The sequence below is a fragment of the Miscanthus floridulus genome, chromosome 2, assembly GCF_019320115.1.
Source record: "Miscanthus floridulus cultivar M001 chromosome 2, ASM1932011v1, whole genome shotgun sequence".
NCBI classification, from domain to species: Eukaryota; Viridiplantae; Streptophyta; class Magnoliopsida; order Poales; family Poaceae; genus Miscanthus; species Miscanthus floridulus.
In genome coordinates, this window is record NC_089581.1 from 9,538,466 (window position 1) to 9,555,507 (window position 17,042).

The 17,042-nt window shown below is 43.3% G+C and overlaps 1 pseudogene; it reads left to right on the forward strand.

The window, feature by feature from the left end:
* Positions 1-13,787: 13,787 nt before the first annotated feature.
* Positions 13,788-16,164, forward strand: LOC136536069 (uncharacterized; annotated as a pseudogene).
* The last annotated feature ends 878 nt before the right edge of the window (positions 16,165-17,042 follow it).

A 17,042-nucleotide genomic window follows, 5' to 3' on the forward strand; every position in this document is an offset into this window, starting at 1 on the left:
AAGATATCATCCACATATAGGACAAGGAAGATAAACTTCTCATTCTTAAACTTTGCATAGACACAATTGTCCTATATATTCTCTTTAAATCCAAAATTCCTTATTGTCTGATCAAACTTCAAGTACCACTGTCTTGAAGCTTGTTTTAATCCATAAATGGATTTCTTTAGGCGGCATCCCATTTGTTCTTTTCCTTCCATGACGAAACCTTTCGGTTGTGCCATGTAAACATTTTCCTCCAAGTCCCCATTGAGAAATGTCGTCTTTACATCCATCTGATGTAATTCTAAATCATAATGTGCCACTAATGCCATTATGATTCTAAAGGAATCCTTACACGAGACTAGAGAAAAGGTCTCATTGTAATCAATCTCTTCTCTTTGCGTAAAGAATTTTGCCACAAGTCACGCTTTATATCTCTCTATATTCCCTTGAGAGTCAAGTTTTGTTTTGTAGACCCATTTATAGCCTACTATTTTGGCTCCTTTAAGAATTATTTCGAAGTCTCAAACTTTATTGGCATTCATAGATTTCATTTCATCTTCTATGGCCTCAAGCCACTTTGATGAATGATCACTTCTCATGGCTTCTTCAAATGAGGTGGGATCATCCTCCATTTGAAATTCCTTAGTGTTGTATACTTCATAGTCAGCAGGAATAACTGATTTTCTAACTCTTTGAGACCTTCTAGAGGCCCCATATTTGGCACATGTTCTGTTTGAGGATGTTGTTACTCCCCCTCAAGTGCGGCAAGAGGTTCTATAGGATCCTGAAGAACAGGTTCCTCATCGTCATTCATTGTTGTCACAGGTGGAATAACAACAGGTGCTGGCACCATAGTATCTTGCACAGTCGGTGCAACAATAGTAGGTAGTGAGAAAAATGACTCATGAATCATCGGAGTGGGCGCATACATCCGCTTCTCTTCAAGGTCAATTTCTCGAGCTACCATTCTCCCCCTCATCATTTTATCCTCTAGGAAGACAGCGTGTCTTGTTTCCATAAACTTTGTATGTCTGTTTGGACAGTAGAAACGAAAACCTTTTGACTTTTCTGGGTAGCCAATGAAATGACAACTTACTGTTTTGGAATCTAGCTTCCCAATGTTTGGGTTAAATACTTTAGCCTCAGCAGGACTCCCCCACACATGTAAGTGGTTTAGTGAGGGTACTCTTCTTGTCCACAACTCATATGGTGTTTTAGGCACCGACTTACTTGGTACTCTATTGAGAATATGAATGGCGGTTTTTAACGGTAAGGTGGAGTAACTTATCATACTGTGCACCATATCCATTAGGGTACAATTGCGTCTTTTAGCTACTCCATTCTGCTAAGGTTCGTCCAGTGTAGAATACTAGGCTACTATGCCATTCTCCTGTAAGAACCTTGCAAAAGGTCCAAAAACTTGGCCATATGGGGTATGCCGACTGTAGTACTTTCCCCCCTACGGCCGGACCTGACTATCTTAATCTTTAAATTGTGTTGGTTTTCAACTTCTGCCTTAAATATCTTAAATTTATCTAATGCTTCTGGTCTTTCTTTGATTGGATAAATGTAGCCATAATGGGAGTAATCATTTGTGAATGTTATGAACGAATCATACCATCCACACTCTTTACAAGAAATGGACCACAAATGTCTATGTGAATAATCTGTAAAATTCCTGAGCTTCGTTTAGCATCTTTCTTAATTTTCTTTACATACTTTCCATTTATGCATTCTCTGCATTGTTCTAAATCAAAGAACTCTAATGGAGGAAGAATATCATTCTTAACTAGTTTTCTATTCTCCCCCTCGAAATATGGCCTAAACGACAGTGCCATAATTTCGACGACGCATCATGAGCACTCTTTCGTTTTATGTTTACATCTGTAGACGAGGATATATTTTTATTGTCACACGCAACGTTCTTATGATCACATACAACATTCACATCATCACGTATTGATAATAAATAAAGCTCATTTTATAAGATAACAAGACCAACACATGCATTATTAAATATTATCTTACATTTGCCATTTCCAAAATGGCAATCATATCCATCATTGTCCAAGCATGAAACACTAATGAAGTTTCTCTGTAAAGAGGGAACATAAAGTACATCTCTAAGTAAAAGTGTGAAGCCATCAGCAAGCTCTAGAGAAAGATCGCCAACGGCTTCAACATCTGCTCGGACTCCATTTGCAACTTTAACGTGTCTTTCTCTTCTTTGCGTATTCCTCATCGAACGGAATCCTGTAAGGAATTAGCAACATGAATAGTTGCACCTGAGTCAATCCACCAAGTAGATTTCGAATACTGTACATACAAGGATTCATTTATAAATATAATAATGTTCTCACCTTTCTTTGCCATGATCATCTTTAAGTAAACAGGATAATCTTTCTTATAATGGCTCATCTTCTTACAATAGAGATACTGGTCTTTCTCTTCTATGAACTTGTTCTACTGAGGCTGATACAGCATGGGACCCTTTCCCTTTGACTTTGAGGAGGAGTTAGCATTATTATTCTTTTTCTTGTTGTCTTTCATATAATTGATAGTGCCACCATTGACAGCTTTTATTCTCTCCTCCTCTTGCACACACATAGCCATGAGCCTCTCTAAGTCCCACTTCTCAGGCTGTATATTGTAGTCGACAACAAAAGTGTCAAATTCCTTTGGCAAGGAAGCAAAAATCAGATGGATAAGGAACTCTTCCTTGAGAGCTAGATCCATTGGTTTTAGCTTAGATGCCAAATTGCTCATCCTTAGTATGTGCTCTCTTATGCCACCATTTTCTGAGTACCTCTCTGTCACCAGCTGCTTTATCAGCTGGGTAGCATATGTCTTTGAAGAGCCAGTGAACTAACTCTTTATTCTATCGATGTACTCCGTGACTATGTCACACTCTAGGATTGAGCCCATAATTGCAGACTCAATCGTGTTCTTTATTATAACCAAATATTTTTTGTTGGCAGTGACTCACTTCCTATGCTCAAGGTCATAGGACATCTTTTGGGATTCAAAATCCCTCTCTCTAGTTGCCCAAGCGGCATTAGCCTCATTTGTCTCTCTCACCGGTGCCACAGGCTCAATGGGATACGGTGAGGTGACTACCCAGTCCACCTCAGCCAAGATGAAGGCTAGGTCAATCTTTTTCTTCCACTCCGTGTAGTTGTCACCTTTGAGAGTGGGGATCTCTTTGATACAACCCATCAAGTTGTATCCGCCTAACACCACAATTCATATAGAGTGAGAACATAAATAATAACAACAATTGCATGCCTTGATTCCAACGTTGGTCAAAATTAAATCATACAACTGTTTATACATTAAATCTACATCACCGTCGGGCAGAAATAAAAATAATACATAAAATCATTAAAATTACGATATTGATATTAACAACGTTGGTTAGAAAATAACAACATCATAATCATGTCAAAATCTCTTTTTCTCCAAATAATATCACGTTGGTTCAAAATAACTGGAGAATAAACTATTTCTTTAGCAGCGGAAAAAATAATTCAATTTAATGAATTTTGCCCACAGGAAAAATCTCTTTTCTATTTTCTTTGAGCCATTTATCCATTTTCCAGGAAATAAAACTTTAATGGAAAAAGAAAAACAAAAATTGATTCAAACTGAACACTGTTCTTCAGCCTAGCCGGCAAAACGGCTCGGCCCAACTACCTCCGCGCACGCCCGCGGCGCCTCCCAGGCCGCAACCTGGGCCTAGGTCAGCAAAGTGGCCCGCAGCGCGCTCCCGCCTGGGCTTAATCTGGCCCAGTTGATCTACGTCGTTGATGCAGATCGGACGACCACGCACGCATCTCGGTAGATCAAAACAGCGACACGGCACTGGCACCCAAAACCCTAGCTCACTTCTCTTCGCCCTTTCTCTCTCTCAGTCCCACAAGCGACAGAGCGCAGCCGAGAGCTCAAAGCGGAAGCGACGCGGGGATGGTGGCTCCACCGTGGCACCCCTTGCTAGCGCACGTGTGCGGCCAGAGCCGCGCGTGACACCATCGAGCGGCACCACAGTGGTGCCCTTTGGCCTGAGCCCAAGGCGGAGATCATGCAGCGGCGCTTCTCCCGTCTCGACGGCAGAGGTTAACTTTCCGCACGGTGTCCATGCGATGGCCGACGGTGGAGACAGAGCGGACAGACCCCAAGTAGGAGCTCCTAACCCTTGTCCGTTCACTCTCTTCCCCTTTCTTGTCATGAGTTAGGGTTAGGGTTTCGTTAGGTAAGCCGCCTTGCTAGCTCTTCCCCTTTCCCCTTCTCTTTTGGATCTTCTTTCTTTTCTTCTCGAAGTTGAACCGATTTGGGGTTAGGGTTACTATTCATCTTCCCCGATGGGTTAGGGTACGGGTAGAGTCACTGTTCTTCTTCCCCGATGGGTTAGGGTACAGGTAGAGTCACTATTCTTCTTCCCCGATGGGTTAGGGTTCGGTTGAACTCTCTACATCTTGGTTTCTTTCCCGATTAGGGTTAGGGTTTCAATCCGAAACGGATCGAACCCTCTATTCCTCTTTCTCTCCTATTTCTTTTCAGTTTTCTACCCCAACCTATATCTGCACCCTAGAAGACCTTAGCTCTGGTACCATTATTGAGATCGAAAAGATCATCTAGGGTTAGGTCTAGTGGATTCTCTTTACTGTGAATGCGATATCGAGAGTAGAGGGACATAGAGGAATAGAAGAAGAACGTGTCGATCCTGACACCATAGAGAGAGATGGTCCAGAAGCCACCATCTCGTTCGTTGGTGAAGTCTGCGCACGGGCAGTGACGTTCGAGGAAGAGGTCAATGAAGTCATCGACGTCGGTGGAGCGGCGCGGCGCGGCTGGTGGCGTCCCATCACTGGCTACGCCCCTCTCTGATCGAGATTAGGGTTTAATTTTTGGTGGGGAGCTTAGCTCAAGCGAACCTCGTACTCAGAGCCGTCGGCTCCCACCTCTATATTACGCAGTGTGACAGGGCCCTCTAGCCATAGTGGACTAGGCGCCCCTGATCAGTGCGTGGATCAAAGGTCCAACTGGGCCGTTGGGCCCAGTTTAGGATTAGAGATCAATCTAACACGGCCAGCCGGCTACCGATGTGAGAATGCGGGATTGTTTTTTTTAGAATTGAATGCGGGATTTTGTGGAGGGTATCGCGCACCTTTTCTTCGTATCTGGCCCAGCTGGCGATGGACGTGGAGTGATGTGTGGTGCGCCGCCATGGTGCTGAATTTCCGCTAAATTATCAGCGTCTTCTGCACCACCAGATGTGGGACTTGGGCTGGACCGGACTGGCCCTCTGTGCCTTCGTGGCATCATTTACGCTACTTTTGTCATGTTGTACGGGCCTAATAAAATTCCAGCCTGTGTACTACTTCCTCCAAGATGAGGGTTTATCTTGTTGGCAACCAAAATTGGAGTGTTCGACAGGGATTAAAAACACTATTTATGCTGGAAAATAATGTTCATGTTAGAATGTTGTGAGAGAAAAACACTACTCTGGCTGAAAAAATAAGCCGAACAAGCCGGCTTAAAGTGCAGCCGAACACTGCTAATAACTCTACTTTGTTGACAACCAAAATAACTCAAAAATGAGGGTTTGCCTTTGTTGTTTGCTACTGTTTGGGTGTTGTGATTTGGCCTCGTCTCGGTGTTGTAGCAGGTGCTTCTTTATGTATTCGCTATCAAGGTAAAATTAAAGCCAAAATATCCAAAGATGATAAATATGACATGTAAAACACCTTAGCACGCTCAAGTTTTTTAATAACCAGCATTAAATATTGAGCCTATCGTTTTAAAAACAATTTCTTGGTATTAAGGTATTGTTTTGTTTAGCCACGGTAATGCAATCAATTACCAACACTAGCTATTATAGGGGAACTAAAAACCCTATTTGTTTGGTTCCCAGTGTGAGTGCTACATGTTCTTCTTCTTGTCCTTGGAGGAAGAGGATGGCTTCTCCTCGTTGTTAGCGTGGAGGCTGGGACTTGTAGGCTCAGTCCCTGGCGCCATCTATGGCACAAACATTTGGGGCGCGACCACTCGTGCCTTAGCGGTGGGAGTCATTGCGGGGCGCTTGGCCTTATGCTTGGTCGGCACTGTTTGCAAGAGTCAGGGTGGCGAGGGTGGTTAGCGCGATGGTTGGTTTGGAGGAGATCAAGCATAAACCTAAATAAAAATCTATAACTAAGTTATACATGATCCAATGAGTATGAGATTTTTACTATAGTTTAAACATACAATAATTAGCCCAGCATAAAATTTTCACCACAATTGGACCATAGAAAGTGCAGCTATGAATTATTCCATTTAATTACAGAAAAACATAGATCTAAAGCTGCAACAAAAACTTCATACTAAAGCATACCATATTATATGCTCACTGTATAGATCTACTCATGTGGAGTCCAACAAAATTAGATTTTCTATTTTATGATTTTTTCTGTGATTTACTATGATTTTTCAAAGATTCAGCCGAAATAAATAAAAAAGAAAAAGACAAAACCACCTTCAAAACCGCTTATAACCGGACCAGGGAGGTAAGATGAATGATTTTAAAAGTTGAGGAGGTGTTTTGCCCAATTTTGGAGTTCAGAGAGGAAAAACGAACTTTCGCGAAAATTGATGAGCTAATGTGAACCTTTTCCTTTATTCATTTGCTACTTTTGTCATGCCGTACCAGCCCAATAAAATTCTAGTTTGGTATTGGTGGTATTGTCATTTCATGACAGCCCAAGGCCGGACTGCGTCCTAATTCCTCCGAGAGGTGGGTTTATCTTGTTGACACCAAAATAACTCTACGTGGTTGGCACGTGCACTCAAAATTTGTTGACAACCAAAATAACTCCAAAACGAGGGTTTATCTTGTTTGCTACTGTTTGTGTGTTGTAATTTGGCCTCCTCTCGGTGTTTTACCTGGTGCTTCTTTAGGTATTCGCTATATATTCAGGTAAAATTAAGCCAAAATATCCAAAGACGATAAATATGACATGTAAAACTCTCTAAAGTTTTCAGATAACCAGCATTAATATTGAGCCTACCATTTTTAAGATAGATTCTTAGTATCAAGGTGTTGTTTGGTTTAGCCATGGGTAGAAACGGTAATGCAATCAATTGTCGATGCTAGCTATTATAGAGGAACTATTGGTTGGTTCGTAGTGTGAGTGCAACATGTTCTTCTTCTTGTCCTTGGAGGAAGAGGGTGACTTCTCCTTCTTATTAGGGAGGGCAGGGACTTGGCTAGGCTGAAAGGTCCTAATGGCTAAAGGAGGATGAATAGCCTATTAAAAAAATCTACAATAACACTAAAGCAAGTGATTAGTAAATAAGATGTCAAAGCGATTTTTGCGCTGGCACTACACTTGTGTTGTAAACCACCTACCCAATTCTAAAATCTATGATCTCTAGTATATCACAACAAGGCTAAGTCACTAATTTACACCTAGGTGAGTAAGCTAGCAAGAGAACTATAACTAAGAGCTGTGGCAGAACCTCCTAAGAAATCAGGCCCACGTGCATCTATCGTTGTCTCAACAGACCTTTGATAGCGTACACGAGTTCCCAACAACTTAATAGGTCTATCGGGTGTCCTTGGTAAACCCAAATCATCCATGATTCTTTTTCGAACAGGATCCCAATCATAGACATTGCAGATTATAATAGTTTATTCAAATATATACATCAGAGTAAAAGATAGCAGAAGTCTTAAGATAATATAGTTTACAAACCAGTTGTTTTCAAACTTACAATACCATAAGTGTCATACAACCATAGTAGCGGGATAATATTACATTAACTTTATTTATCATACAAACTAGTGCCTTGTCCAAAGGCCATTCATCACTTCTCATCGTCATTGACTTCAAACACAGACATGCAGCAGGGACCAAAACAAGCCTGCGCATGCGACTCTCCTACAACAAGGGTTAACAAACCCTGAGTACAAAAGTACTCAACAAGACTAACCCGATGTAACGGGGGTGAAAGACTTTAAAGATGCAGATGTTGGGGCAAGGTAAGGATGTAGCAAGATTCAAAAGTTCTTTGCCAAAAGCTTACTATTCTTCATCCTATTTTCACGTTTTACCCCTAAGTCCTTTTAGTTCATTATCTCAAACTAAATGCACATTTCCCATATTTCCATCCTTCTCATTCCATTCTTTTCTCGTGTTTTAGTAATTCACCAGTCCTGCATTGCTTTTGTAATGAATCGAGTCTCCATATCCATGGAGCACTAGCAATTCGAATTGATTCAAGTCCCAACTGGGGATTCCTTATCACACGACATATGTAGAACTTAATCTTGCATATATCAACCTCGCTACCGGATCCTCCTATACTAAGCCGTCTCCACGCCACCCGAGAGCACAGCACACCTCAAATCCAGCCACATTCCAGCCACAAGGGTACACGCTACTCCCACCATCTCTCCACTCCCAGTGCGTGGGCATTTGTCTTAGTATCGGATTAGCCAAAGTAGGCTTACCGGAGTATGTGACCAGTACTACAAAGTGTCTCGTTCAGAAGATCCATAATGAGTGGCCTTTAAGCGACATAGTCGGCAACATTACCCAACATTCAAGATAAGTCACCCGACTAGTCTCTAGTTTATTCTATCATCTTTCTTTCTTTGGCCAGTATGCCATCTTTGATTGTATCAAAACTTTTACTTTGAAAGCCTACCATAAAGCATACTAAGCATTCTACGCCTTTGTAAATAAAATCATCTTCAAGGATGGTAAATAATTAACAAGGTAGGCAATGCATCAAGTAGGTAACATTTGAATAAATCAACTTAATGCAATAAGTAACATAGGTGATAAACTTTTCAAAGTAAGCAAGGTAATGGTTTAATGCATAAACCGGGGCTTGCCTTCGTTGACGATCTCAGGTTCCGGATCAGTACCACAAATATCAAATCCTGAGGCAACCGGGGATCCTTCAACAACTTGCTCAACTAGGATCGGTTCACTCTCGGATTCTACACAAAATGATAACATATGCTTTAATATGATGATAATGTAAACAAGATGCTTTCATGGTGTATAAAATATAACAACACCTCGTATACGATTGTCCTTCACGGTACAGCTGCAAGCCAACAAAACCAACTTACAATTCTACCATCAAGGACCACACATGTGACTTGACCAAACTGATCTTGAAACCCTACTGGTCACAAAACATGACCAAAACAAGATCAAATACTAATCTAACACTTAGGGTTTGCTTTTATTTATTTTTGAATTAATTTGGAAATAAGCTCAAAAATGAACTTGTTCCAAATGACCTCAAAATTTTATGTAAGCTTCCTCATGACACATTAGTGTACCAAAACAAATTTTATAATTTTTGAAATTATACAGTGGCCTACAAAAATCATGGAAATTGCATTTATCAATTAATGGACTGAATTTTTGAACATTAAAAATTCATTCAAATTTCAATTTTCATATTTTTAAACCATACTAGAACATGTACAGAAGCTACACACAAATTTTCAGAATTTTTAGAGCTGTAATTAATTTCCTATAAATTTTCAAAGTTGCTGCACTATTCATAATTCAGAAAATATCAAAACCTTACTGTTCTCTCCCTCTCTCTCACTGACAGCCGGTCCCGCTTGTCAGTGACTCAACACAGAGCATACGGCGGCGCTGTCAGGTCCGGCCAGCAAAACGCGCCGGCGGTGAGGTTCCGACGAGATGGACTGCACCAGCACAACCTATGCCACCCCGCGAATCCATCCCAACCCTCAGAACGGCAGCAGGCGCACCGGAGGGAGCTCCACGCCGGCCATGGCGGCACGGGCACGACGGCGCACGGCGTAACCTCGGCACGATGCAGTAGAGGCTAAAGCGAAGCGAGCATCACGCTCAGGAGCTCACCATGATCACGCCGGTGTGCTTGGTGAAGACGGAGACAGGCTAGAACGATGTGGCCATGGTGAGGTCGATGGTGGCGGAGCTTTGGCCGGTCACGGGGAAGAACGTGTTGCGCCGGGCGATTCCGGCCAACCCAAGCGACGCGAGCAAGCCGAAGAGGAGCGTAAGGTTGAGGCGATCACGCTGGTGTAGCTGGGCATGACAAACGCGGTTCGACGGTGACTACAACGAGCGGCGGAGCTAATTGGTGGCGGAGCAGAGCAGAGGGAAAAAACGGAGGACAACGGCGGCGGTGCTCCTATTTATAGCCGGGAAGAACGCGCCCGGCGTAGACAGCTCACGCACGAGCTCACCACGGAGCTTGCTGCGTGTCACCGCGTGAGAAAGCGGCGAAAATTGATCGGCGACGGCAGCTGCGTGGCGCCGGCGGCAAGCAGGGAGGTGGCGCTCGGCTTGGTTTTGATTTTTGAAGTATTTACAGAATTGCCACTACGTTTATTTTGCAAATTACTCACAAATTTTCTAAAGAAGTTGAAAATCTCCAAAAATGAAAGTTGCTCAACTTTTCAAACTCTACAACTTTGCTTCAAGGAACATTTTCAAATTCTACCTCCATTTTGAAATTTGAATTTGGGGTGCATTTGAGCATTTGAATCATTTCAAAATTACTCCAAATTTTGTATGTAAACTTGAAAAACTTTGAATACCAAAGTTGATCCTTATAAAATAAGCTTCAACTTTGCTTTCTTTCACAACCCCAAATTCCAAATGGATTTTGAATTAGACAAAAGGGGCAAAAAGGACTTTTATGATTTGAATTTGAATTCAAATTTGATTTGTTTACCTTTTTACTTTAACTTTGATTTTTGACCAGTGACATGGCCCTTTAGGGTTATTTGAGTCAAATGACACATGGCCTCACATGATCACATGAAATTTGACCCTTGTGGTCATGATCTTTATTTAAAGTTTTAAATCACATCACATAAAACAACAACTTATGAAATAAAGCTTATTTAGTGAATGCAATGCACATGATGACATGTCAAGTTTTAGTGCTAGGTTAAAACACCAAAGGTGTTACAAGAGCTACACTAACTAGTTTCAACTACCACAAGCTCTACACAAGTAAAGGCACAATGTAATACAAGAGAGTGGTAAAGAGCTATACCGCTGTGGCAAGTGATCAATCAATGAATACCAATAAATACCAATGAATACCAAGAAGACAATCAAGACACAATGATTTTTCCTCTGAGGTTCACTTGCTTGCCGATAAGCTAGTCCTCATTGTGACGATTCACTCACTTGGAGGTTCACGCGCTAATTGGCATCACACGCCAAACCCTCAATAGAGTGTTGCACAACCAACACATGATGAGAATCCACAAGCCACACGCAATCCACTAGAGTTGCCTTTGGTGCTCCGTCGGGGAAGGCATAAAAACCCCTCACAATGTTGATGATCGGAGCCAGCAACAATCACCAATATCCGCTCAACGATCCACCAATCACCAGAACATCTAGGTGTTGGCAAACACCAAGAGTAACAAGATCTCCAACAGCCCAAATCGCCCAACTAGTGCCACGAGATACTAGAACACTAAGCAATGCACTAGAGGCTCTCCAATCTCACTCAAGATGATGAAATCAAGTGTGCAAGTGAGTGGAGTGGTGTGCTTAGCTCTCAAAGGGTGTATGCAGCTGTTAGAAGTGCCAAGAGAGTGGCCAAGGCCGGCCACTAGCTCTATTTATAAGCCAACAAGCAAATAGAGTCGTTACCCCTTTAGAGCAGCTTTCTATGAGGGCACCAGACACGATGGTGCCCCTCCCAACGATCACTTTTCAACGGCTAAAAACTAGCCATTGGGGCATCGACAGGGTGGTGGTGGCACCACCCCTAAGGTGGCGGTGACCACCCAATCAATCTACCTGAGAGACCAAGTCTCTAGAGAAAAGAGGTGGTGCACCGCCCTCAGGGCGGTGGTGCCCGTGGTGGTGACCTCCTTATTTTCCCCCGCTCTTTGGATTTTTATGGTGGTGCCAGGGGCGGTGCACACCGGTCGCTCCGGTGGCCGCCTCACTCTTCCTCTTCTCTGCTGGGTCCAGGTGGGCACCGCCCTAGGGGTAGCGGTGCCCCACTAGTGCACTCCACTCTTGGCCTCCTCTGCCAGTCACCACCACAGGGGTGGCGGTGCCCCCATGGCAGTACCCTGAGCCCAACAACACCTCCTTTTCTTCACCTTTTTCACCATCTTTGCAAATGTGCTAACACTCCAAGTGTTTCACCATCACGTGCAGTGTGTTAGCATTTTCACAATCATTTTTCAAAGGTTAATCACTTTCTCATCAAATGTACACTAGGCCTAAAATGCATATGCGAGTGTTCCAACACCTAGTGGCACTAGATGATCGAGTTGTCCGATAAGAGCTCCCCTCTTAATAGTATGACCATCTATCCTAAATATGATCACACTCGCTAATTGTCCCAATCACCAAACCAAAAAGCTTTTATTAAGTTTCACCTTTGCCTCGAGCCTTTTTTCTCTCTTTCTTCTTTTTTAAGTCTAAGCACTTGATCATCATGTCCACACCATCATCATGATCTTCACCATTTGCTTCACCACTTGGAATGTGCTACCAATCTCATGATCACTTTGATAAACTAGGTTAGCACTTAGGGTTTTATCAATTCACCAAAACCAAACTAAAGCTTTCATGGGCTCAGTCCCTGGTGCCAACACTATGGCAGACATCTTTGGTACAGACGATGGGATGTGGCCACTAGTGCCTCAACAGTGGGAGCCACCGATGGGTCCTTGGCCTTAGCTTAGTAGGCACCACTGGGAGCCAAGGTGGTGAGGGTGGTTGGCGCGATGGTTGGTTTGGAGGAGATCATGGGCGCGGGCGTGAGAAAGGTGGGGTGGAGCACATGAGCTCGCATGAGGATAGGGGTGACGCTTATTTTAGTGGATCCCTTTAGGAGGGGAGGGATAGTAGAGTTGTACTAGCTAGGGTGCATTTGTTCACAATACAATCTATTACCACTGGGCCATCCAAGCACAAAGCAATCTAACTCATTCATGTTGGGCATGATTGGTTGCCCGAACCGGGCCGTCATTTGGCCCATCCCATATCCTTTGGTGCATTTGGCTGTGTTTGGTTGCCCTACTCGCATGTTTCCCCTGCTTCCTCCCATGTAGATTCGCTCCTCCATCTCGGATGCCACCGTCTTCTTGATCCCTACTTCCCTCTTGGTGCAGGCTCGCTCGGTGCTTGGTGGGAACCTTCGCATCGAGCGCGGGAGATGAGGCCGTCCGGGCCATAAAGCATGTGTGGGTCTCGGCTAGGGTTACCACCCTCACTTTTTGCCTCTCCTTCTACCATTGCTCCGGTGCGAACTCCCGTCTTGCTTCCCTTTGACCTCGATAGCCCTACCGAGGCAACCCTCGCCGGTGGATTTCTCTCGGTCTTCCAGCACTTGGACGGTATATATGCCACCTGCGCTCTTCCCCTCCTCTTCTTCACTATCATTTTTGTTGATTTGTTAGTGGATTTTGCTTAAAATGCCAAGAAATTAGGGTTCTTGGTTTGACATCCTCAGATCTGTACGATGCTATACCTGATTTACCTATTCCTAGCTCAGATCTGTACATGATGCTTCGTTTTTGGTTTATACCTCATGTTTTGTGTAGATCTTGTGCATGCTGATGCCTATTTTGTTGTACATACTGAGCAAAGTGCCTAGAGGTCAATGATGTTGACTGGTTAACAGTATACATTGGAGGAGCACCCTTTGGTGTGGCAGCCACGTCTTTCATTGTTCATTTTGTCTGATTTTTTGCTTGCTAAGCAGTACATACCCATGTTGCATGCTCGCTTTCTAATGTTGCCCTCCATCTTGTTGTGGTAGACATGGCATTTGAAGCTAGGCGAAGGGCTGCCGCTGCTATGGTTGTTGTAGTGGTAGCTTGGTTTTTCATGTGGTTTAGGAGGAGAGTTGAAGATTCGCGCTCAGTCACCTATGGTCCCTTGGCTAAGAGGGACATACAGAGAATGAACAACCTTAGATACATCTATGAATCTGATGATGTGCACTGTGTCAACCTTCTTAGAATGAGGAGGGCCCCTTTTTCCAACTTTGTGACTTTTTCCGTAGTAGAGATCTTGTCATTGACAGCATACATGCATCTATTGAAGAACAAGTAGCCATGTTCTTGCATGTTGTTGGTCACAATGAGAGGTTTAGGGTGGTTGACCTTACCTTCAGGAGGTCCGCAGAGATAATTAGTAGGTTCTTCCAGAAGATGTTATATGTGGTAGGAGAGCTGAGGAATGAATTGATTGTCCCTCCTGCTACCAATGTCCATCCTAGGATCCTTGGTAGCAGAAGGTGGTACCCCTATTTTAAGGTTGGTATCCATAACTTGTCATACATAGGTCTCATGCATTATCAGTTTAGTGTCAATGTTCACTTGCACTTATATTTTTTTCAATTAGGACTGCATAGGAGCAATTGATGGTACTCATGTATTAGCTAGAGTGCCTATGAAGATGCAAGCTGCCTTTAGAGGCAGGAAGCACACCATCACACAAAATGTGTTGGCAGCCGTGGACTTTGACCTCAGATTCACCTATGTGCTTGCTGGTTGGGAGGGATCTGCACATGATGCTCTTATCTTATCTGATTCTCTTGAAAGAGAAGATGGCCTTAGAGTGCCACCAGGTATCATCCAAACCAAAATTTTTTTGACACTTTGCTTAATCCTAAATAAAACTACTAAAACATGTTCCTATCTGCTAATTTTTAGGCAAATTCTATCTTGTCGATGCTGGCTATGCAGTGAGGCCTGGTTTCTTGCCACCATTTCATGCCACAAGGTACCATTTGAGGGAGTTTGGTTTAAACCACCTCAAAATCAAAGAGAGCTTTTTAATCTAAGGCATTCGTCTCTTAGAGTAACAGTTGAGAGGGCTTTTGGGGCTCTAAAGAATAGATTCAGGATATTGGACAATAAACCTTTCCACCCATACAAGACCCAAGTTGAGCTTGTTCTAGCCTGTTGTATTCTTCACAATTGGATCCTCAGGCATGGGCAGGATGAGCATGTGCCTGCTGAATCCACATGGACACCTAACATCAATGATAATGCCTCACAACCAGATCATGTCTCTAACAATGGTACCTGAGCACAACAGAGGGAGACATGGGCTACACAGATGTGGCAAAACAGGGGGAATTCTAGGGGTGTAGTGGCATGGTGTGTGTACTATTTAGTAGCATTGGAGAAACTTGTATTTTTACTAAGGCCTATGGCACTTTGCAATGATGTAGTACCTATTCCTTTTCTACCTATTTGATCTGTTCAACTTGTATTTCATACCATGCAATTTGTTTTCCTTACGTACTGGTTGTGGATAGGAAATGAACAATGTGCCTGACCAGGTTGTTAACATTGGTGGTGAGGACAATGTGATGGAACAGAGTGGGGTAGTTGCTGCTGATGATGGCAACCAAGCAGCCCCTCAGCCCAATGGCCCTATGCACTGGAGTCATGTCCAGTCTGGGTTCATGCTTAGGAGGTTCCATGATTTGGTGGGGCAGGGGGTCAAAACTGAGAAAGAGTTCAAGGAGGTACATGTTAGGCAGGTTGCACTCATGGTCTCTGAGTTTGCTAGGGTCAATGTGACCACCCAGTAGATTTACAATCACTTGAGAAAGTGGAGGCAAAGGTGGATTAAGGTTGTTAGGCTCAAGGATTTGAGTGGTGCTCTGTGGGATGAGGACCACCATATGATAGTACTTGATGATGAACACCTGCTAGGCCACACCAAGGTTAGAAACTGTTTGGATAACACCTCAGCTATCCCTTCTCTTTTGTTTTGCTCCCCTATGTCTAATAGTTACATCTATTTCACTAACTAGGACCATCCTACTGATGCTAAGTTCTTGAACACACCAATAGAGAACTATGTTCAGATGGAGGCCATCTTTGGTGGTAACCAGGCAATAGGCAGGTATGCAATGGGCTCAAATGAGCCTCTGGGTACTCCAACCGACATTGGCCAAGGTGATATTGATACCGTTGAGGACAACACTGACTTAGGTGGCACAAAGGCTAAGTTTGGAAAGGGAATTCCTTATGGTATGGAAGGCTCTAAGGGTTCTGATGCCAAGGGCCAGGAGGAAAGGGGTGGCAAGAGAAGGAAGCTTGCCCCAGAGGAAATAGACCTCATGAATGGAATGATCAAGGCTATGGAGTCTATAGGAGATGCCCTCAAGACTCCATAGCACAATGAGGTGCATTAGGATCTTTATGGCTATGTTATGGACTGCCCTAGGTACTCACAGAAGGCACTCATGTTTGCCTTGGTTTACCTGCTGAAGAACAAGGCTGAGGGACTTTGCTTTGTTCAGATGATAGAGGCTCATAGGATCCTATGGCTTAGGACCTACCTGAGCACAACCTACTTTGCTTAGATGCATACTAGCTGGCCTCTCCACTTTTGCATATAGCCATGCTAACTGTCTTATGCTATAGAAAGTATTTTGATGTGTAGCACTTACCTCAACTGATGCTACAAAGAACCATTTGCCGCCTAACCAAGGTTGCACCTAGTCTGGAATAGCATAGGAGCCATGGTGATGGATGTGAGGCTTTGTTGATCTATGTGGTGTAGACATTAATAAAGGGTGATGGATTGTCACTTAGTTGATCTGAGCCCTAAAATACCTTTGATTGTCAGTTCACCTAATACATTTCAGATGCTGTTATTGTTCTTGTAGGAGTTTCCATTTGGCCGATGATGCAAACTATAGCAATCTAAGGTGGCTGTGGGTATTATTCATGTTGTTGCTTTATTGTCTACTTGTGTTTTCTTATGTCTTTCATCAAACCGTGAGATACATCTATTCCCAAGCAACTGTTGTAGGCATGCCTACCAGATGGCTGGGATGGACGTGTCCCACGGTTCCATGGAAGTCATGAACTTGCCTTAGCAATTTGTGTTCTTATTTGCCATCTAGGATGATTGCAGTTTTTTACTGAGGCTGATACAATTATGAGATCCTTTTCTTGCCTATAAAGATAACAGTGCCAATTTGAGTAATGGATTATGCACATTGTTGACTTTGGACTTGTGAGGTACTGGAGCATTGTTTCTTCTATC